This window comes from Manis pentadactyla, chromosome 15 (assembly GCF_030020395.1).
Source record: "Manis pentadactyla isolate mManPen7 chromosome 15, mManPen7.hap1, whole genome shotgun sequence".
Taxonomy (NCBI): Eukaryota; Metazoa; Chordata; class Mammalia; order Pholidota; family Manidae; genus Manis; species Manis pentadactyla.
In genome coordinates this window covers 42,070,031-42,093,783 of record NC_080033.1, presented here as the reverse complement: position 1 = coordinate 42,093,783, position 23,753 = coordinate 42,070,031, and the positions used below count along the sequence as shown (strand labels likewise).

At 41.1% G+C, this 23,753-nt stretch overlaps 1 protein-coding gene across 7 annotated transcripts in view; it reads right to left on the bottom strand.

Annotated features, from left to right (window-relative positions):
* LOC118926497 (chromodomain-helicase-DNA-binding protein 9) overlaps nt 1–23,753 on the bottom strand; it is a 293,397-nt gene that overhangs the window by 233,559 nt on the left and 36,085 nt on the right. For 4 of the 7 annotated variants that reach the window (XM_057493236.1, XM_057493241.1, XM_057493240.1 and 1 more), the window contains exon 1: nt 1,567–1,789. The exons of 1 other annotated variant lie outside the window; for it this stretch is intronic. The gene's annotated coding sequence lies outside the window, so the exon portion shown is untranslated. 2 more of the 7 variants (XM_057493239.1, XM_057493238.1) reach the window with 2 other exon arrangements.

Genomic DNA, 23,753 nt, shown 5'->3' with positions numbered 1-23,753 from the left:
CTTTCCCCAAAAGCATTTCATGTCTATATTACATGATCTGCATTTTATAGGAAACTCTCCAAGGACTAAGACAGGCCAATTCTTTGTACTACACTATAACAATTGAATGTGAGGTGTTAAAGCAATAAAAGAGACAGAAAAGTCTTGCAAGATTTATAACAGATTTAACTTGCTTGAAGCAACAATGTTTACAAATATTTATAATATCTGTCATATGGAAGGCTCCCCGCTGATGGTTATTAGCACCAAGTCCCACTTAAATTCAAATTCTGTAAATCCAACAGAAAAGAAACACTATGTTCATTCTTCACCTTTTGCATTGCAAAACACCCCTCCCCCCCATAACTACCTCCACAAAGTGGAATCCCCCCTATTAAGATCACCTTCTATACATTGAAGTGTTTGTAGACCTAGTGCTTCTTTTAAAAAGTACCTGTGCAATTATGCAGTTTAGATAAAGTAATATTACACAAGATAAAGCCTCTTTTCTGTACCAGATCCCAGTTGGTTAAGTAAACTGCAGAGTTTCAAATTAGATAAAAGGAAATGGTGAAAAGTAGCATGTAAAACTGGGAAACTAAGTTGTCATGGTGATTTTATTAATGAAGATAAACTTTATTTAATATGGGGAAATTTTTAGGTAGTTATTATTTTACCTAAGTGGATACAAGTCACAACAGTGTCAAATCCCAGACTTCCAGGAAAGAAACTATGTTAACAGTTAATGTCACAATTTCAAAAAAAAATTTGCCTACTTTGTTGTAACAAAGTTTTATTTTTCTTAAAAAAAAAAAAGGCAAAATAAAACCAAAAAACGACCGAAGAAAAACCACTGTGAGCTGGAGACTGTAACAGGCCAGTAAGACACCCAGACTTTCCGGGTCATGCTTGGCTTTGGGATGGATGTCCGCGAAGGGAGCCCTGGAACCACCCATACGTCCCACACCCAGAGCCCAAGGAAGCAGCGGTAGTAGCGGGGTCCAGGACCCGCTGCAGACGTGGAGAGGTCCTAGGGCAAAGGATCACAAGAAAGGCTATGCAGTCGTGAGCCGGGAGGCAAGGCCTGGGAAAGCGCCGGGGGCGTCCCGGGCTCGGGGACACCAAGCGCTCGCGCGGGACGCCCTGTCATGAGTCACGGAGGCGAGAAAGCAGGCGGGCGGGGAGAGGCTGCTGGATGGAGAGAAGCCCGACCCTCCGGAGGGAAGCGAGCAGACGGGGAGGCCCCGACATCGCGCGGGGTGAGGAAGAGGGGGGCCTTGCACACCCACGCCCTGCTTGCCCACCCTGCCCTCACCACCATCCGACGCAACAGGCGCGGCGGCCGGGTCCCGACCCCAGGGTCTGCGGGCTGGGGGGCGGGGCAGCAGCCCGCAGCCATGACAGGCGCGGGGCGGGCCGCGGGCTGGCTGGGCCGCACGTGCGGGCAGCGTCCCCTCCTCAGCCTCCCCGCGCGCCCCTGTCTCCGGGCCCCTCACCCATAGCTGCAGCGGCGCCGCCCGACCTGCCCCGACCCCTCCTCTCCCGCGCCCCCAACCCCCGGGCCAGGCGGCGGCGGCACGTACTCACCGCCGCTCGCTGGCTCTCGGGCTTCGCCATGACTGAAGCGCCCCAGCCGCCCCCCGCCTCGACCGAGACTGACACGCGCGCCTGGCCGGGCGGGGGCGGCCTCAGGCGACCACCCCACTGACAGAACGCGCCCCCGCCTCTCTCCACCAGTTGAGCCGCAGCCGCGGCCCCGCGGGGCCCCCGGGCTTCCTCCCCAGGCCTGAGGCGGCGGACGGCAACCGCGAGCGACAGCGGCACTTACCGGCGGTGCGGGGAGGCCCCCTGTCAGCTCGGGGCCGGGAGGGAGCGGCGGGAGGAGTGAAGGGGCACCGCCTCCCACGCGCCGCCACGCACCCGCCTGATTGGCCCAATTCACTCCCCCAGCACGACCCCACCAGCCCCGGCGAGCGGCACTCCGGCAGCACCGGCGAGTCATTTGCATATTTGTGCCCGCGCCGCTGATTGGCCCAGACTCGGAGCGCCGGCTGTAACCGCTGCGGCTCCCGCCGCGACGGGCGATCCAGCAGGGAGGGTCCCCTTCGCCGCTTCCTTTCCCTCAAGGTGCGGCTGGACCTGGGGCAGAGGGAGATGGGAGGCGGGGTCGTCGCCCTGCTCCAACATGGCCCCGCCGCGCCGCCGACCCAATCGCGGGTGCGGTTACTCCAGGAGCCTCGGCCGGGGAAGTGTTAGGGCCGGGCGCCCTCTGGCCGGAGCGCGGGGCAGTGCAGTGGCCCGGGCTCCCCTCGCCGCCCTGCCGCGGCCGCCACGTCAGGCCGCACCCTCGCGGCGGCCTCTCCCCTCCCAGCGGCCTCGCAGCCACGTCAGACCCGGGAGGGACGCCCCGGCCGCGAGCTGACCGGCGCCGAGGTCACTCACACGTTGGGCATCTTCCCGCCAGCCTGGGTCCGCCGAGGAGCGAAGGAAGGTTTCTAGAGCTCCCCTTCTCAAACGGCCGTGGGTGCGGACCCACGTTCTCCTTTCGTTCGGCGTCCGCGGTGACACGCTAGTGCTGCTAAGGTCGGGAGCAAGCAGAGCGCCGCCACGGTGATGCAGCGATTCAGTTCAGGTGCTAAGGCACCTGCCGTGGAAAAGGCGCCTGGCTAAGGAAAGACCAGCCCCAAGTCCCGATCTACAGAGAGCGCGCACCTCAAGTGGTGGAGAGCTGGCGCTGAAACCTTGCTTCCCGGTGTTCACACCCGCGTTCTAAATCGCACAGTTGTGAAGGGAGAAAATAAACGTAAAAGAAAAAAAAAAAGAGGAAGAGGGCGACACTGGGCTAGGAGTAAGAGGTGGTACTGGAAAACCACTGGCCTACGAAGGCGTGCGGACACCTGGGTTCCCTGGCCCTATCACTAATTAATTGTGTGACCTACATGCAAGGTCCCCAGGGCCTTGGTTTTCCCTTCTGTAAAATGAAAAGGCTTAACAAATTTTCTAAAAGGCTTTCTTTTCAGCTCTAAAATTCTATAGGTCTCTCTTTGAGGCCCTGAGCTGGTTTTAAATACCGAATTAAACTTTAAAATCCATATTGGAATGAGAGAGTGACAGAATAACGGGATGTTAGAACCTGATTTAGTCTACCTTATGTTTGTTCGATACTGTTTATACAGTTTCGATTCCAGTGTAGGGTATATTTAACAGTCACCTTACCGTTGACAGGAATCTCTTGAATTTCAGTCTCCACAATGAAGCATAGAGCAGTGTCACTGTGCCTGTTTATACCTGACCAGAATGGAATGGCTGCGGTATACAGGGGGTTAGTTGCATGGTAATTTCATTCTTTATATTCTCCATGAAGTCTCTCCAGAGTAGACGAACACAACTCTATGTAGCTGAGATATTGAAGGGGCTGGAAGGAAAGGCTGCTGAGAGAAGTAACAATTACAGCTTCGATTCCCCTCAAGGATACTTAATAACAAGCACATACTAGGATAAGAATGCACAAAAACAGTTCATCTCTGTGCTGCCTACGCTACTACTTATTTGAATACGGCTTTAGTTTGCGAATTCAACCTGTTGAGTGGAATTTAAGGCTAATAACATCTCACTTATTTGTCATCATAGGAGAATAAGATAGACCACATATTTAAAACTTTTAACTACTACAGAACCTTTCTCCCCAAGAAAACTCATGTTTTCTTGAATACAGCCCTTTGAAAATTACTTCACTTGGTGATTAAGGAGCATCATTATCATTATCAACATTTATTGTATTCTGTTATGATCAAGGAATGCCCTCAAAGGTATGTAGATCTATTTGTCCCTATAATAAATGGCTTCTAGAATGCTGTTTAAACTTTTTTCTTTTTAATGACACCTTCCTCAATACTGGTAACACTTCTCCTCCTAACAACTTCTCTCCCACCTTTTCTATGAACTTAAACACAGATAAACTTTTATTAGTTTAGACTCTAAGGTTTTGGGTAAAGATTTTCTGTGGGGTTCACCTGTGGACAAAATACATGAGTAGCTGTGACATCTATTTTGACTACCAAGTGACAGGCTCTTACTTACTTCTTAAAATCTTAGTGGTATTTTTGGTAACTGAGGTTTCTGGATATACGGACTCTGGAAAAGTTATTGCAAAGGATTGCTCTAAATCTGAGAATTTAGAAGGTAAATCAGTAAATATACCCTTTTCAATTTAAACTAACCAAAATCATTATTATCAAGACATCTAAATGTAACACCAATGGCCCACCATTTCCATCAGGCACTGGGTTGTCCAGAGCCAGGTGGTAGCTCTCCAGGTCCCTGTCTCCCACCTCTAGGGTAAAAATAGCTCCATTCCTACCCAGTATTTTTCAAACCCAAAAGGCCCTTTATCTGCAGACATAATGATACATGTCACCATAAAACCTGTGCTGTGACAGAGAGCAGTTTCTCCACACTCTGAATGAAACATTCTACAAGTGTATCCAATAGGTATCATTTACTGAAATTTAACTAGTTCAAGGCACTGTGTGAAGGGTTTATATTTGGTATTTCATTTTACTTTCACAACCATTCTATAAAGAAGGAATTCTTCTTCCCATTACAGATGAAGAGGATCCCAAATCTTGCCCTGGTTACATAATTATTGAGGGGCAGAGATAGGATTCAAACTTAGAACTGTCTGATCCCAAAGCCTGTAGCTCTAAACTATTACACTATACCCTTCCACTTAGTTTCCATGTTTATCAAGCAAACTTTGGCAACTAATTCAGTACCTTGGAATGGGGAATTCCCTGTATAGGCATTGGGTACAGTGAGCCAAAAAAAGAATATCCCAAAATGTAAAAATCAAACTTGAGATTTTCTTACAAGTTCAAGGATTATGGACCAATGCTCTGGTACCTGTCCACTTTTAGGGGAAAACAATATACTCAAGATTCCCAAACTCACCTCATATATGTTAAAATAGCTATTATCAAAAAGATAAAAAGTAAATGTTAGAATGTAGAGAAAAGGGAACCCTTATGCATTATCAGTGGGAATGTGAACTGGTACAGCCACTATGGAAAACAGTATGGAGGTTCCTCAAAAATTAAAAATAAAATTACTGTATGATCCAAAAATTCCTCTTCTGTGTATTTATCCAAAGAAAACAAAGCACTAACATAAAAAGATATATGCAACCTTATGTTTACACAGCATTATTTACAAAAGCCAAAATAGGGAATTAACCTAAGTGTCCATTGATGGATGGTGGATGGTTAAGAAAATGTAGTGTGTATGTGTGTGTGAGATATATATATATATATAATATATACAATATGATATATATACATACAATGGAATATTTATTCAACCATAAAAAATAATGAAATCTTGCCATTTGTGACAATGTGGCTAGACCTTGAAGGTATTATGCTAAATGAAGTAAGTTTGAGAAAGACAAATACCACTTTATCTCAATTATATGTGAAATCTAAAAACAAAAACAGAACACTAAGCTCTATAATACAGAAAACACATTGGCGATTGCAAGACGAGGGTATGGGTGTGGCACAGGCAAAATGGATGAAGGGGTATGGGTGTGGAACAGGCAAAATGGATGAAGGGGATCAGAAAATACAAATTTCCATTTATAAAATAAGTCATGGACATGTAATGTACACCCTGCTGACTACAATAAAACTATACTGTATACCATGAAGTTGCTAAGAGTATAGATCTTAAAAGTTCTCATCAGCAGGGAAAAAAACTTTTTAACTATGTATAGTGATGGATGTTAAAAGACTTATTGTGGTGATCATTTTGCAATATATACAAATACAGAATCATTATGTTGTATACCTGAAACTAACGTGTTATATCAATTAAACTTCAAAAATTTTAAATCCTTAGACTACCTCACTGAGACCTGTAAAAGTGATGCCCACAGAATAGTCAAAATAACCTTGAAAAAGAAGAAAGTTGGAGGACTCACACTTCCTGATTTCAACACTTACTACAATGACACAGTAATCAAGACAGTATGGTACTGACATAAGGATAGCCATAGAGATCTATGGAATAGAACTGAGAGTCCAGAAATAAATCTTTACATTTATGGTCAATTGATTTTTAACAAGAGTGCTAAGACATAAATTGAGATACACAAATAGCTAGACAAATACTGGAAAATGAAGTTGGATCCCCACCTTACACCATACATAAAAAATAAAAGGGATCATACCTCAATAGAAGAGATAAAACTATAAAACTCTAAGAAGAAAACATAGGAATAAATCTTCAGAATCTTGGGTTAGGCAACGGTTTCTCACATATGACACCAAAAGCATAAGCAACAAAAGAAAATACAGATAAATGGGCTTAGTTAAAATTTAAAAGTTTTACAAAAGCAACCAAATCAAAAATAGATAAGTTGAACGTCAACATAGAAAGCCTTTTGTGCTTCAAAGGACACCATTAAGAAAGTGCAAAGAAAGACACCCACATTATGAGAGAAAATATTTGCAAATCATACATCTGATAAGATTTTGAATTTATAAAGAGCTCTTACAATTCAACAATAAAATAACAGATAAACCAATTTAAAAATGGGCAAAATATTTTTGAATAGATATTTTTCCAATGAAGGTATACAAATAGCCAATATGCACCTGAAAAGATGCACAACAACATTAGTTATTAGAGAAACGCAAATCAAAATCCACAATGAGCTACCACTTCACATCCATTAGGATGGCTGTAATATAAAAGACAGGCAATAACAAGTGCTGATGAGGATGTGGAGAAATTGGAAACCTCATACACTGCTGGTGGGAATGTAAAATCATGCAGCCGTTCTGGAAAATAGTTCATCAAAAAGTCAAAAATAGTTATTATATGACCCAAGCATCTGAAAAGAAATGAAAACATCTGTTCACACAAAAACCTACATACAAATGTTCATAGCAGCACTATTCGTAATAGCTCCCAGTGGAAACAACTCGAGTGTTCATCAACTGATGAATAAACAAAACTGGTATATCCATACAAGAGTGATATTCAGCCATAAAAAGGTTTAAGAACTGATAGATGCTACAACATGGATGAACATTGAAAACAGGCAGAGTAATAAAAGCCAGACACAAAAGGCAACATATATGATTCCATGTATATGAAATGTCCAGAATAAATCTATGGAGACAGAAAGCAGGTAAGTAGTCGCCTACAGTTGCCTAGTGGAGGGAAGGGGTGAAGAATGGAGAGTGATCACTAAGTACTTTTTGGGCGTGATAAAAATGTAAAATTAGGTTGTGATGATGTTGTCACAACTGGGTGGGTATACTAAATATCACTGAAGTGTGAATTTTGTGGTAAGTAAATATTATCTCAATAAAGCTATTTAAAAAGAAAAGTTATGTTGTAGTTAGCAACTTCCAACTCTGTTGTATTATATATATCTTAAAGCCATAAACACACTCCAATATGTACTAAAACAAAAGGTACAGATGTATTTTAATTATATTTATCAAATTAAGCAGCAAATAATTTTCTTAAATCTGAAGATTGTTGTTAGTGATAGTATTGGAAATCTCATACGAGGCTCATAAGTTTTGTGACTTTGGTATAACTTAGTTAATTTATATGCATTTAAATACCTACACCATGCATGTGTATGTAGGTGCTATATCAGCTATAGAAGGGATTACTATTCTCACACAAATAAAAATAAAAACAAGATTGAACAATGTGTTTGTATAAAATATCTCCTGCTTATCTTAACATCTGCTCACAAATTGAGGCACTAAAGAAAACGTTCTTTCACAGACCAACAATAAGCACTTAAAACGTTAAGGTATGCTTTGTTAATCTTTCGGGCATTTTATATGGATTCATTAAATTTAAATGTTCAATGCCCCATTATATTATAGAATATAACATGATTTCCATCTTTTTGCAATAATGAAGAGTAGCTTGAAGAACTCAGTTTACCGCTCTAGGAAAGGAATCTGAAAGGAACTTTAGTTGGTTTACAGAGACTCAAAACTGACTTCACATTAGCCACTGGGAATTAACAAAATATCCTTGGTGAACTTGGTAAAGAATACAGGTTATTTTAGAACAGGAGTGAAGAGTATTGCTAGAAACTATATGTGATCTATACCACATAGCCTAAGGAATACTGAAAACGGTAAATATGTGTATTTCTGATCAACTGATTTGTTTTATAGGCTTTATGGGCATCTTATTTCAAGAAAAAACCCATCCTGCTACATTTTAAACCCATCTTGTCTGGTTCAAGCTTCAAAAAAGAGAACTTCGCACCAGGTTTCCTTTGAATATTTCTTGCCTGGTTTTTCCTCATTGGTTGTAGCTGTGATTATAATTCGGTCACCATCTTTCCATGATCGCATTGGCCAGGTTTCACACTCCTATTTACATCTTGGCAAGAGCTTATAAAACTCTTGTTTGGAAAAAAAAAATCTTTTAACAATGACCATACTCTTGTTTTTTGGTCTTTTTTTCTTTAATAACTGGGTGAGTTTTTCTTGCCTCAAGGATTTCTTCAGAAGGGTTATCTTTCTTATTTTTTGTGCTTTCTTACAAAGCACTGCTATTTTACCAGGACATTATCATCTCTTATGTAAAAGAATTTTTTGGATTATTGGAGTTCTCGGACGTTTTGGTTGAGGATATACATGTTAACTGTAATTATTTTCTTTGCACGGAACCCCACAGTTTCTTTTATGGAGGATGAGTAACAACATGCCAACCACAAAAATTTCAGGTTATATAACTGAGAAAAGAATGTTAAACTCAAGAGAAGAAGGACCTCAGAAAGTTTTGCTAACATTAAATCAGGGTAGCTTTTTTCTCTGGTTGCCAGTAGATGTTAAGCAGTTGGTGACCTTGCACAATTTAAGTGGAAGTGTTATGTGAAAACAAGGAAGGGAGCTGGGTCTGTGCTTCTTAAAACAAGAAATTCATAGAAATATTTAGCCTCATACAGGTACATGTTTGATTCTACAGCATTATAGATATTTGACAATCATTTCCTCTTCCATAAAGTTTGGTTGGGTAGAGACCTCAAAAATAGTATGTCAGAGAACTGAATGTCTTCTAAAATGAGGCCAGTTCTGCCACACTGATAGGCTGTATTCAAATGATGGTTAGCAACAAGGTAGAAGACTAAAAAATGAGGCCAAATCCTCCAGATAGCAAATGTATAATGGAATTTTTTCCTTTGCCTAGTTTATCCCAATGTCATGTCGGACTGCTTAACTTTGTCTTACAGTCAGCAGTTTGTGGATAATACTGTAGGCCTTCTTTGTCCAGCACACAGTACCCTGGCTCCTGGAGAACACTTCTCTTTGTGTTTCTTTGGCAAAGTGTGCCCTATTTGGCAAGAACATATGAGTGATTTTTGCAAACTATTATAAGTGGCAGGCTGGCACTTGCTCACGAACTGCCATACTTTCTAGATAAATGAAAGTGCCATCTTTCCTGTTCTTCAAGCACACCCTTCTCCTTGCCTGGGACCTTTTCACTTCTATCTCCTCTGCCTTATCACTGGCTCTAGGTATAGCTTCTCCTGCAGGTCTTGCAAAAATGTCTCCTTAGAAAGGCCTCCCTTGACTTCTCATTACTCTGTTTCCTTCTTTAACACTTATTACAGTCCTGTTTGTGTGTTTATTATTGGTTTCCACCCACCAGAAAGAAAGCATCTGGAGGCAGAGACAGGCTCAGCCTTGCTCCTGGAAGTATGCCCAGCACCTAGAACACAGGTGCTCAATAAATGTGTGTTTTATATTGAATGAACTGTTCACACAACGTACCTGTTATGTTCTGGCAGAAATAAATTATCTCAACTGGTTTTGGATAAGACACTGAAAACTTCTACCAGAAATTTGCAAACCTTACTGCGCATTAGAATCACAGGGGAAACTTAAAAATTACCTTTGCTTAGACCCTGCCTGACATAGGTGATGGTTCTTAGGTATCAGTATGTTTTAAAATCTAGTGGAATTACATGTGCAGCCAGGTAGAAAAGTACTGCTTTAAGTGACATGGAACTGAATAATTACCTGACTACCAATTTCTTATCTTCTAGGTGAGTCCTTCCTCTATCACCTCTGTCTAGGGCAACCCAAAGTGTTCTTCAGACTACCCTTGCAGCTTTTAAATTCCTGCCTCATTATCACAAAAGGGCAGAATTAGGCACAAAACAAATGAAAATTTAACCTCCCCAGGAAGAGAAAAGACATTCAATAACCTAAGTTCACTTGCTATGAAACCTCAAACTAAAGGAGTAAAGTGCCATCACACATCTCCTTTCCTTCAAAAAAGAAAAGTCACCAACAAACCCCTTTATTTAGCTAGTCAAGTCAGAGGCAATCAGTCAATCATTCAAGTACTTGAGCTGCACAGCAAACAAAAAACAATGCTCCCTGAAGAGGAAAGTACTCAAATACCATCTTCTTCCCTGGAATAAAAGAGACCAAGTAGTGGTGGGTTTAGAAACACTTGTCTATACTTTTTGTTATGGAAAAACTCTTAATTTTTAAGGCCTTACTTATAATTGGGACCCCCTTTTTTTTTTAAGGTAAAACAATGGTTATTGATGTTTTTCTCATGCCTTGCAATTAATAAACTGTTTTTTTCTTTCTATCTTTTTCAAAATCACCATCAGAAATGTTAACAAAAACCAGATTCATGCCAAAAGTTAACTGTTTTCCCCTCAATTAGAAAAGCCAAATTACTACGTAAAATGGAGAAGACATGGGACTAAAAGTAGAAATATCTGAATTACAGTCCAGGCTCTACCACTCGCCAAATGTACGAATTATCAGCAACTTTTCATGGCTGTGAAATGTGAATCATAACACCTATCCTGCCTGCCTCACACTGTTATTTCTTACAATTTTCACAAACATTCTCTGGAAATGTTACAGTGTACAAATGGAAATTACTGGTTTCTGTCTTGTAGCTGATCATCTAAGCAAAAACAAAAACAAAAAAACCCAGTGTTTATGGCAATTAGAAATATTGAACTAGAATATATAGTATGTGCCCAGCAAAGTGCTGAACAAAAAAAAATGTCCACAATCAATACTTGCTTTGTGAGGCACTGTCAGTATATACCCACTGCTAGGGAAATTGAATCCATTGGACCAGAACAGTAGGTAGATCAACAAACACTGAAAGCAATTTCCTTTGCAGCAGGAGAGACTCAGCTCAGCCAAGTGCACAAATAACACTGAACAATCCACTTACTCATTTCCAAAAGTCTGTTTCCACCCCCAGATCTAAAGTTATTTCATTTCCCACTGAAGATACACAGACCAATGAAAGAACTATCTAAATTCAGAAACCCTCTTCTCAGTCAATATTAGGGCCACAAACTTATGAATACCTGTAATTCAAGGTTTTCAGTAAATGAGAGGATCTGGAAAGTTGAAAGTTCAAAGGTGAAAGCACTTTTGCAGTTGATCCTAGGACAGCTTTAAAACAGGAGAACTCCTGCTTCCTAACTTCTCATGCTAGAAGCAACCTCAGAGGCCGTCTAGACAGTTGAGAATGTGCTAAGACAGGTATGGGTTGGAATCCTATGTGGTCTGGGTAAGTCTTTAACCTCACCTAGTCTCAGTTTCTTATTTATTAGAAAAATAGAGACAGAAACATCTCCTTTGCAGGGTTAATAATCTGAAGCTTAGAGATGATATACATAAAGTCAGGACATAGGAGGTTATCAAAAAATTATAGCTAATTTTTAAAAGTCAGCTGAGTGATTTTCAGATGTGTTCAAGGAACACAGCAACTGGAAGCTGCAGATCACTTGAAATGCTGCTATAATTCAGCAAACCATATGACGCAGGAAAAGGTTTTTAATAGCAAATATGACTATACTGTATGTAATCAATGTCACAAAAAAATCCCACATCTTTTCACCAAAACAAAGATCCCAAAAAACAAGCAATTGAACTGGATACGGTGTCAGAATCTTCCCATACTATTTGTTGGCTACTTCTTGATGTGATTTATGCCTGAGGTTGGAGCTAGCAGCATCTGTAAACCAGACAAGCAGTGGTAGGCAGATGGAGAAAAGACCTATGTTCAGATTAGAGGCAGGCCTCACAGGGTTTGCAAACCTCTACTAATAACACCTTACACTAGAGCTGATAAACTAATTCAATTATTTTAGAACTTTTTTGAAAGTGGGAAAATTCTTTCTTCAAAAATATACTTTTTTCTTTTGTTTTTTTTTGGGGGGCAGAAGCTCAAGATCTAAAGATCTTGAAAAGCAGAAGATCCAAAGAGAAAACAGAACAAAGGCTGAGCTGCCTTTCTGCAAGCCCTGGGATCCCCCAGCCTCACCCATCCCTGGAAGGTATCTCTGAAGACTTTCTGGGCTTGGAAGGGCACATTTAAAAAAATGCTTAAATACAGCCTGTCATTCTGCAGATGAGGAAATTAAACCCTGAGGAGCTGAGATACCTACCCAAGTTTACATAGTGAGTTTGTGAGATAATCAACACTAGGACCCAGGCCTGTGACTTCCCATTTCAGCCTTTTCTCCCATTCTGCTAGGACTACTCAGAAGTTAATAGTTTTTGCAAAACAATTGATTGGTTAAATAGATGCAGCAGAACCTTGACAAAGGGGACCACACAGCAGGGATCAATTCCTAAAATAATGTACCTTCCCAAACTGTCCTTTTGACCAGATGACTCTCCTTTGCCTACATTTCCTATCGTGTACCACAATGTATGAAGATAATCTCTTTATATCAGAAATTGTACACTGGCCCGCACCATGTATCCAACTATCTTGAATTAGTTGCCAACACTTAATAATCAGAAGATTTTGCCAAAAGTCTGGAATTCCAACTTCTATTGAAAAATGAGAAATTCTAGCAACACTGATCTCTCATACCCAATTGATAACAATCCCAGGAGCTGAGCAGATGCAGGCACACTCTCTCTAGTTTGTCACAGTCCCCACCAGTCCTTGCCTCCCCCTTCTGTTCATCATTGTCTCCTCTCTGTAGGCATTTGAGTTTGTGCCCCATGGTCTAAAGCTTATGTCTATGGAAGCAGTTTTGAGAACTGAACTTACAGAAGCTAAGGTAAACCTAGGATACAAATATAGGGGATGTTCTAATTTCAAAAGATAGGGTGAATGTCATAATAAATAATGCTGCTTTCTGGCATTAAGATTAGGAGGAAAGTTTCAGAGTTTCCTGACTGGTTTATTTTTCCGAGAACTGCTAAAATAGCCATTTACTAAGAGAGCTACAAATCCCAGAATCGCTTTCCTGTGTGTCCCCATTTATACCTGATCTACAGCACAACTCCAAACACTCCAAGCCCCTTAGGAGGGGCATTATTAAACTGCACATCAGCCTGTTTCCTGCACTCCAGGGCACCTCACTCAGCACTATGGTTAGGAAGGCTCTGGCTGAGAGACCCAGGATCATGCATCCCCAGGCCCAGGAAATGTGGGTAGATAGGAGAAGTGAGAGTAATTTCTGATGAGCAGCTCCATTCTGCTCTCCAGCAGTGGCAATACAGGTTTTTCTTCCTCCCGGTACTTCCTCACATCTGCTATTGCCACACATATCCCTCCTTGCTCAGTCACTCTCCTCCCTTGGTAAAAACTTACAAAAGTATCAGATAAACAAATTCACACAAAGGTCTTAATAGTGGATAACTGCATGTTTTTATTTTAACATTTTAACCTAAGAATGCATACTATATTACTAATAGAATTTCTGGGATGATTAGTTGGTGACAGGGACATTCAGATAAAAAGGCATTACCCTCAAATTACACCACAAAGGAGGTTTATTTACTTTACCTAAAGGGCCACCATTATATCATCTCCCCTCCTCCAGGACTCTGCTCAGTGCTACTGTCTCAGCAAGACTTTCCCTAAGCACCTTAAATTAAAATTGTAACCCTCATGACCCCACACTCCTTATTGCATTCCCTGCTTAATTTTTCTCCATATCACTTAGAATCATGACATACCATGTCTTACTTATATAATCCCATCTACCTCCACTAGAACAAAAGCTCCATGGAATAAGGATTTCTGTCTGTCCACATCTTTAGTGTTGTGGCAGTACTGGTCCAGTACTAGTAGACACTTGAAAAGGTTTTTTTTTTGAGTCCTTGAATATTAAGACACTTTCACTTAAAAAAAAATTTGGATTTATGTATTTTTTTTGTTATCATTAATATACAATTACATGAGCAACATTGTGGTTACTAGATTTCCCCCATTATCAAGTCCCCACCACAGACCCCATTACAGTCATTGTCCATCAGCGTAGTAAGATGCTATAGAGTCACTACTTGTCTTCTCTGTGCTATACTGCCTTCCCTGTGCCCACCCCACCCCCAATTATGTGTGCTAATTGTAATGCCCCTTTTTCCCCTTATCCTCCCTTCCCACCCATCATCCCCAGTCCCTTTCCCTTCGGTAACTGTTAGTCCATTCTTGGGTTCTGTGAGTCTGCTGCTGTATTGTTCCTTCAGTTTTTTCTTTGTTCTTATACTCCACAGATGAGTGAAATTATTTGATACTTGTCTTTCTCTGCCTGGCTTATTTCACTGAGCATAATACCCTCTAGCTCCATCCATGTTGTTGCAAATGGTAGGATTTGCTTTCTGCTTATGGCTGAATAATATTCCATTGCGTATATGTACCACCTCTTCTTTATCCATTCATCTACTGATGGACACTTAGGTTGCTTCCATATCTTGGCTATTGTAAATAGTGCTGCAATAAACATAGGGGTGCATATGTCTTTTTGAATCTGCGATCTTGTTTTCTTTGGGTAAACTCTTAGGAGTAGAATTCCTAGGTCCAATGGTATTTCTATTTTGAGTTTTTTGAGGAACCTCCATATTGCTTTCCATAATGGTTGAACTAATTTCCATTCCTACCAGCAGTGTAGGAGGGTTCCCCTTTCTCCACATCCTCGATAAAGGTTTCTTAAATGAGCTTCTCTTACCCAATCCCAGGGTGACAATTATTTTAATAGTTAACAGACACAAAATAGAACTTCTTGATGAGGAGTGTGACTACATATTTCATGCTGGAAGGGAGATCAGAAGTTTTGGTGTTGTCTTTCTTTTATGTGTACATCTTTTGGAATGAACACACATTTTTTTCCTAAATATTTACAAAGATGGTATAAATTCTTCTTCTTCTTTTTAAAAATAATCTTTAAAAAAATCTAGAAGAGATGGAGAGTAGCCCATCTGGGAAGCAGGATATTGAACGAGATGACTATTTTTTTCCCCCAAATGCTACAGTATAACCATAACATATATAAGGTACGGGGTGTGGGGTACAGGGTGGGGCTGTGAGGGTGGTAATGGTGTGTGTGTGTCTGTGGTGTGTGTGACAGCTGCATCTTTAACTAGATTATGAACGCTTCTTCTTTTCTTCTGAGCTAACAATGATGGAGTTCAGTTCTTTATCTGAAATGTGTCCTAGTAAATACATGTAATAAGACCTAATTTGAAAAAGAAGCAGAGGATGTTCCTGGCTGCTTAACTCTGCAAAACTGCCTTCCAGCTATCCTTTGGGAAATAGCTGTTTATTGGGTATTTTGGTTGGTTTTTATACCATTTTTACTCTGCTTCTTTGAATTCCTCAAATAGCACACTTGGTATCTTTGACTTATTTCCTAAATACAAACATCATGAAACCTGAACTTCTGGTTCAGGCGTTCTAACCTGGCACCATGGTCAAAATACATATTGACTAATGAGTCCCAAACCAGTTTAGATTCATAGTGGCAACATATGTCCTATTTGTATTGAACTAAATAGCCAATGTGCTGAGCAAAGGTGGACACAGAAAAACAGTGACAGACCATTTCAGTGCAAGAAAATAAACATATTCAGAAAAGTTCTTGCCACTGTAACCAGAGATATTTCCAAGTGAAAATTTTTAGAACCAGAACAAGTAAGATCAGGTTGCCAACCTGAAAATCAAAGTATAGGATAGAGACAAGGGCTGACCCACTTTCTAAGTACCTGCACTTATGAAATTCCCAGACATAATCTCATAGTAAAATCTCTCAATTCTCGGACCACAAAAGACCCCAAGTAGCCAAAGAAATCCTGAGAAGGAAAAACAAAGCGGGGGGCATTATGCTCCACAACTTCAAGCTCCACTACAAAGCCACAGTAATCAAAACAATTTGGTACTGGCACAAGAACAGACCCATAGATCAATGGAATAGAATAGACAGCCTTGATATAAATGTAAACATATATGGCCAATTAATATATGATAAAGCAGTCATGGATATACAATGGGGAAATGACAGCCTCTTCAACAACTGTTGTTGGCAAAACTGGACAGCTACATGCAAGAGAATGAAACTGGATTACTGTTTAACTTTATACACAAAAGTAAACTCAAAATGGATCAAAGACCTGAATGTAAGTCATGAAAGCATACAACTGTTAAGAGAAAACATAGGCTAAAATCTTTTGAATATAAACATGAGCAATTTTTTCCTGAACACATTTCCTTGGGCAAGGGAAACAAAAGCAAAAATGAACATATGGGACTATATCAAACTAAAAAGCTTCTGTACAGCAAAGGACACCATTAGTAGAACAAAAAGGCATCCTACATTATGGGATAATATATTCTTAAATGACATATCCAATAAGGGGTTAACATCCAAAATACCTGAAGAGCTCACACGCTTCAACACCCAAAAAGCAAATAACCCAATTAAAAAATGGGCGGAGGATATGAAGAGACAATTCTCCAAAGAAGAAATTCAGATGGCCAACAGGTGCATGAAAAGATGCTCCATATGACTAATTATCAGGGAAATGCAAATTAAAACCACAATGAGATATCCAACTCACACCCATTAGGATGGCCAACATCCAAAAGACAAGAAACTACAAATGCTGGCGAGGACGTGGAGAAAGGGGAACCCTCCTACACTGCTGGTAGTAATATAAATTAGTTCAACCATTGTGGAAAGCAATATGGAGGTTCTTCAAAAAACTAAAAACAGAAATACCATTGGACCCAGGAATTCCACTCCTAGGAATTGACCCAAAGCAAGATCCGAGATTCAAAAAGACATATGCACCCTTATGTTTATCGTAGCACTATTTACAATAGCCAAGACATGGAAGCAACCATCAGTAGATAAATGGATAAAGAAGAGGTGGTACATATACGCAATAGAATATTATTCAGCCATAAGAAGAAAACAAATCCTACCATTTGCAACAAAATGGATGGAGCTAGAAGGTATTCTGTTCAGTGAAGTAAGCCAGATGGAGAAAGACAAGTATCAAATGATTTCACTTATTTGTGGAGTATAACAACGAAGCAAAACTGAAGGAACAAAACAGCGCAGACTCACAGACTCCAAGAAGGGACTAGCAGTTATCAAAAGGAAAGGGTTGGGAGGAGGGGTGGGGAGGGAGGGAGAAGGGGATTAAGGGGCATTATGATTAGCAGACATAAAACGTAGGTGGGTCATGGGAAAGGCAGTATAGCACGGAGAAGACAAGTAGTGACTCTATAGCACTTTCTATGTTGATGGACAGTGACTTCAATGGGGTGGGGGTGGGGGGACTTGATAATACAGGTGAATGTAATAAACACAATGTTGCTCATATGAAACCTTCATAAGATTCTATGTCAGTGATACTTTAATAAAAAAAACACAAGGTCTGAGGGGGGGCGGAAGATGGCGGCGTGAGTAGAGCAGCGGAAATCTCCTCCCAAAACCACATATATCTATGAAAATATAACAAAGACAACCCTTCCTAGAATAAAGACCAGAGGACACAGGACAATATCCAGACCACATCCACACCTGAGAGAACCCAGCGCCTCGCGAAGGGGGTAAGATACAAGCCCCGGCCCCGCGGGAGCCGAGCGCCCCTCCCCCCAGCTCCCGGCGGGAGAAGAGCAGGCAGAGCGGGAGGGAGACGGAGCCCAGGGCTGCCCAACACCCAGCCCCAGCCATCCGGGCCAGAGTGCAGGGCCCTCGATACTGGGAAAACAGGGCAGCAAGAACAGTGAGCAGGCACTGGAGGCTGGGTGACAGAGGACATAAGAAAAGCGCGCGACCATTTTTTTTTTTGCTTTTTTGCTGCTTTGTTTTGGCGAGCGCTTTTTGGAAGTCTTAAAGGGACAGGGACCCCAATATTAGGGAAACAGGGCAGAAAGACCAGTGAGCAGAGGCCTGAGGCTGGCACCGGAGAATAAAGAAAAACGAACGACCACCTTTTTTTTTTTTTAATTAAAAAAAATTTTTTTTTCTTGTTTTTTTTTTGGTCGTTGTTTTGTTTTGGCGGGTGCTTTTTGGAAGTCTTAAAGGGGCAGGGCGGGCCACTTAATCCAGAGGTAGGGAATCCGGGATCTCTGGGCACCCTAACCCCTGGGCTGCAGGGAGCAGGGAGGCCCCTTACGGAGATAAATAGCCTCCCAGCAGCTCCTGCTCCAACGCGACTCCACCATTTTGGAGTAGCTGCCCGAGCTAGGCCACGCCCACAGCAACAGCGGAGATTAACTCCATAGCAGCCGGGCAGGAAGCAGAAGCCCTGTCTGCGCGCAGCTGCGCAGCACAAGCCACTAGAGGCCGCTGTTCTCCCAGCAGAGGAGGGCCACAAACCAACAAGAAAGGAAGTCCTTCCAGCCGTCACTCGTCCCAGTTCTGCAGACTATTCCTATCACCATGAAAAGGCAAAGCTACAGGCAGACAAAGATCACAGAGACAACACCAGAGAAGGAGACAGACCTAACCAGTCTTCCTGACAAAGAATTCAAAATAAGAATCATAAACATGCTGACAGAGATGCAGAGAAATACGCAAGAAAAATGGGATGAAGTCCGGAAAGAGATCACAGATGCCAGAAAGGAGATCGCAGAAATGAAACAAACTCTGGAAGGGTTTATAAGCAGAATGGATAGAATGCAAGAGGCCATTGATGGAATTGAAATCAGAGAACAGGAACGCATGGAAGCTGACATAGAGAGAGACAAAAGGATCTCCAGGAATGAAACAATATTAAGAGAACTGTGTGACCAATCTAAAAGGAGCAATATCCGTATTATAGGGGTCCCAGAAGAAGAAGAGAGAGGCAAAGAGATGGAAAGTATCTTAGAAGAAATAATTGCTGAAAACTTCCCCACACTGGGGGAGGAAGTAATCAAACAGACCACGGAAATACACAGAACCCCCAACAGAAAGGATCCAAGAAGGGCAACACCAAGACACATAATAATTAAAATGGCAAAGATCAAGGACAAGGAAAGAGTGTTAAAGGCAGCTAGAGAGAAAAAGGTCACCTATAAAGGGAAACCCATCAGGCTAACGTCAGATTTCTCAACAGAAACCCTACAGGCCAGAAGAGAATGGCATGATATATTTAATACAATGAAACAGAAGGGCCTTGAACCAAGGATACTGTATCCAGCACGACTATCATTCAAATATGACGGTGGGATTAAACAATTCCCAGACAAACAAAAGCTGAGGGAATTTGCTTTCCACAAACCACCTCTACAGAACATCTTACAGGGACTGCTCTAGATGGGAGCACTCCTAGAAAGAGCACAGCACAAAACACCCAACATATGAAGAATCGAGGAGGAGGAACAAGAAGGGAGAGAAGAAAAGAATCTCCAGACAGTGTATATAACAGCTCAATAAGCGAGCTAAGTTAGGCAGTAAGATACTAAAGAGGCTAACCTTGAACCTTTGGTAACCACGAATTTAAAGCCTGCAATGGCAATAAGTACATATCTTTCAATAGTCACCCTAAATGTTAATGGGTTGAATGCACCAATCAAAAGACACAGAGTAACAGAATGGATAAAAAAGCAAGACCCATCTATATGCTGCTTACAAGAAACTCACCTCTAACCCAAAGACATGTACAGACTAAAAGTCAAGGGATGGAAAAACATATTTCAAGCAAACAACAGTGAGAAGAAAGCAGGGGTTGCAGTACTAATATCAGACAAAATAGACTTCAAAACAAAGAAAGTAACAAGAGATAAAGAAGGACACTACATAATGATAAAGGGCTCAGTCCAACAAGAGGATATAACCATTCTAAATATATATGCACCCAACACAGGAGCACCAGCATATGTGAAACAAATACTAACAGAACTAAAGGGGGATATAGACTGCAATGCATTCATTCTAGGAGACTTCAACACACCACTCACCCCAAAGGATAGATCCACCGGGCAGAAAATAAGTAAGGACACGGAAGCACTGAACAACACAGTAGAGCAGATGGACCTAATAGACATCTATAGAACTCTACATCCAAAAGCAGCGGGATATACATTCTTCTCAAGTGCACATGGAACATTCTCCAGAATAGACCACATACTAGGCCACAAAAAGAGCCTCAGAAAATTCCAAAAGATTGAAATCCTACCAACCAACTTTTCAGACCACAAAGGCATAAAACTAGAAATAAACTGTACAAAGAAAGCAAAGAGGCTCACAAACACATGGAGGCTTAACAACACGCTCCTAAATAATCAATGGATCAATGACCAAATCAAAATGGAGATCCAGCAACATATGGAAACAAACGACAACAACAACACTAAGCCCCAACTTCTGTGGGACACAGCAAAAGCAGTCTTAAGAGGAAAGTATATAGCAATCCAAGCATATTTAAAAAAGGAAGAGCAATCCCAAATGAATGGTCTAATGTCACAATTATTGAAATTCGAAAAAGAAGAACAGATGAGGCCTAAGGTCAGCAGAAGGAGGGACATAATAAAGATCAGAGAAGAAATAAATAAAATTGAGAAGAATAAAACAATAGCAAAAATCAATGAAACCAAGAGCTGGTTCTTCGAGAAAATAAACAAAATAGATAAGCCTCTAGCCAGACTTATTAAGAAGAAAAGAGAGTCAACACAAATCAACAGTATCAGAAACGAGAAAGGAAAAATCACGACGGACCCCACGGAAATGCAAAGAATTATTGGAGAATACTATGAAAACCTATATGCTAACAAGCTGGGAAACCTAGGAGAAATGGACAACTTCCTAGAAAAATATAACCTCCCAAGATTGACCCAGGAAGAAACAGAAAATCTAAACAGACCAATTACCAGCAACGAAATTGAAGAGGTAATCAAAAAACTACCAAAGAACAAAACCCCCGGGCCAGATGGAGTTACCTCGGAATTTTATCAGACATACAGGGAAGACATAATACCCATTCTCCTTAAAGTTTTCCAAAAAATAGAGGAGGAGGGGATACTCCCAAACTCATTCTATGAAGCTAACATCACCCTAATACCAAAACCAGGCAAAGACCCCACCAAAAAAGAAAACTACAGACCAATATCCCTGATGAACGTAGATGCAAAAATACTCAACAAAATATTAGCAAACCGAATTCAAAAATACATCAAAAGGATCATACACCATGACCAAATGGGATTCATTCCAGGGATGCAAGGATGGTACAACATTCGAAAGTCCATCAACATCATCCACCACATCAACAAAAAGAAAGACAAAAACCACATGATCATCTCCATAGATGCTGAAAAAGCATTTGACAAAGTTCAACATCCATTCATGTTAAAAACTCTCAGCAAAATGGGAAGAGGGCAAGTACCTCAACATAATAAAGGCCATCTATGATAAACCCACAGCCAACATTATATTGAACAGCGAGAAGCTGAAAGCATTTCCTCTGAGATCGGGAACTAGACAGGGATGCCCACTCTCTCCACTGTTCTTTAACATAGTACTGGAGGTCCTAGCCACGGCAATCAGACAAAATAAAGAAATACAAGGAATCCAGATTGGTAAAGAAGAAGTTAAACTGTCACTATTTGCAGATGACATGATACTGTACATAAAAAACCCTAAAGACTCCACCCCAAAACTACTAGAACTGATATCGGAATACAGCAAAGTTGCAGGATACAAAATCAACACAGAAATCTGTGGCTTTCCTATATACTAACAATGAACCAACAGAGAGAGAAATCAGGAAAACAACTCCATTCACAATTGCATCAAAAAAAATAAAATACCTAGGAATAAACCTAACCAAAGAAGTGAAAGACTTATACTCTGAAAACTACAAGTCACTCTTAAGAGAAATTAAAGGGGACACTAACAGATGGAAACTCATCCCATGCTCGTGGCTAGGAAGAATTAATATCGTTAAAATGGCCATCCTGCCCAAAGCAATATACAGATTTGATGCAATCCCTATGAAACTACCAGCAACATTCTTCAATGAACTGGAACAAATAATTCAAAAATTCATATGGAAACACCAAAGACCCCGAATAGCCAAAGCAATCCTGAGAAAGAAGAATAAAGTAGGGGGGATCTCACTCCCAAACTTCAAGCTCTACTATAAAGCCATAGTAATCAAGACAATTTGGTACTGGCACAAGAGCAGAGCCACAGACCAATGGAACAGACTAGAGAATCCAGACATTAACCCAGACATATATGGTCAATTAATATTTGATAAAGGAGCCATGGACATACAATGGCGAAATGACAGTCTCTTCAACAGGTGGTGCTGGCAAAACTGGACAGCTACATGTAGGAGAATGAAACTGGACCATTGTCTAACCCCATATACAAAAGTAAACTCAAAATGGATCAAAGACCTGAATGTAAGCCATGAAACCATTAAACTCCTGGAAGAAAACATAGGCGAAAACCTCTTAGACATAAACATGAGTGACCTCTTCTTGAACATATCTCCCCGGGCAAGGAAAACAACAGCAAAAATGAGTAAGTGGGACTATATTAAGCTGAAAAGCTTCTGTACAGCAAAAGACACCATCAATAGAACAAGAAGGATCCCTACAGTATGGGAGAATATATTTGAAAATGACACATCCGATAAAGGCTTGACGTCCAGAATATATAAGGAGCTCTCACGCCTCAACAAACAAAAAACAAATAACTCAATTAAAAAATGGGCAGAGGAACTGAACAGACAGTTCTCCAAAAAAGAAATACAGATGGCCAACAGACACATGAAAAGATGCTCCACATCGCTAATTATCAGAGAAATGCAAATTAAAACTACAATGAGGTATCACCTCACACCAGTAAGGATGGCTGCCATCCAAAAGACAAACAACAACAAATGTTGGCGAGGCTGTGGAGAAAGGGGAACCCTCCTACACTGCTGGTGGGAATGTAAGTTAGTTCAACCATTGTGGAAAGCAGTATGGAGGTACATCAAAATGCTCAAAACAGACTTACCATTTGACCCAGGAATTCCACTCCTAGGAATTTACCCTAAGAATGCAGCAATCAAGTTTGAGAAAGACAGATGCACCCCTATGTTTATTGCAGCACTATTTACAATAGCCAAGAATTGGAAGCAACCTAAATGTCCATCAATAGATGAATGGATAAAGAAGATGTGATACATATACACAATGGAATACTACTCAGCTATAAGAAAAGGGCAAATCCAATCATTTGCAGCAACATGGATGGAGCTGGAGGGTATTATGCTCAGTGAAACAAGCCAAGCGGAGAAAGAGAAATACCAAATGATTTCACTTATCTGTGGAATATAAGAACAAAGGAAAAACTGAAGGAACAAAACAGCAGCAGAATCACAGAACTCAAGAATGGACTAACAGGTACCAAAGGGAAAGGGACTGGGGAGGATGGGTGGGTAGGGAGGGATAAGGGGGGGAGAAGTAGGGGGGTATTAAGATTAACATGCATGGGGGGGTAGGAGAAAAGGGAGGGCTGT